Genomic DNA, 571 nt, shown 5'->3' with positions numbered 1-571 from the left:
GCCACACGAGTACATACTGCTCTTTCTCTGCTAACTGTTATGCTGCTTTGCTAACGATCCTTCCAATGGCTGGCACCCTCATGGATCACCACCGCACCCCAGCGTTGTAATAGTGTCAAGCAGAAACACAGAGGTGCGGGACATGGATGAAGGCGTCAACCTCTATGTCCTGGCAGGCCACGAGAATAGTTACTGAGGCATTCCCCCCCCCTGTCTCTCTCTGGCAATGCCCTCCTCTCTTCCCCCCTCTCAGAGATCAGGTAGAGGGCATTCCACTGGGTATTTTTATATCTTGGTATTCACATTTAAAACACTGTGTTTTGAGAGAAATTAAAAAGTTGCGATATCGGCATTTATTTATTTATTTTGTTATGATTATTAAATTTTATATTTTGTTATACCTCCTAGGCATGGTTTCTTTATTTATCAACGTAATTTATTCATTTTGTGGTTCCCTCTCAGTTTATTTATTCGCATGGAGTAAAAGAGTTCATCTGTTACAATTACGAGTACGATTAGTTTAGCTGTTAAAAGTGATATTATAGAAAATGATAAAGATTTTGTCATTCCT

General features: G+C 40.1%; 1 protein-coding gene across 6 annotated transcripts in view; it reads left to right on the top strand.

Annotated features, from left to right (window-relative positions):
• Positions 1-571, top strand: part of LOC119585703 (mitogen-activated protein kinase kinase kinase kinase 3-like) — a gene marked incomplete at its 5' end in the record, with an annotated part of 59,548 nt that overhangs the window by 57,426 nt on the left and 1,551 nt on the right.

The sequence above is a fragment of the Penaeus monodon genome, chromosome 20 (assembly GCF_015228065.2).
Source record: "Penaeus monodon isolate SGIC_2016 chromosome 20, NSTDA_Pmon_1, whole genome shotgun sequence".
NCBI lineage: Eukaryota > Metazoa > Arthropoda > Malacostraca > Decapoda > Penaeidae > Penaeus > Penaeus monodon.
Note: the sequence above shows the minus strand (reverse complement) of the source record. Positions and strands in the feature narration are given on the sequence as shown.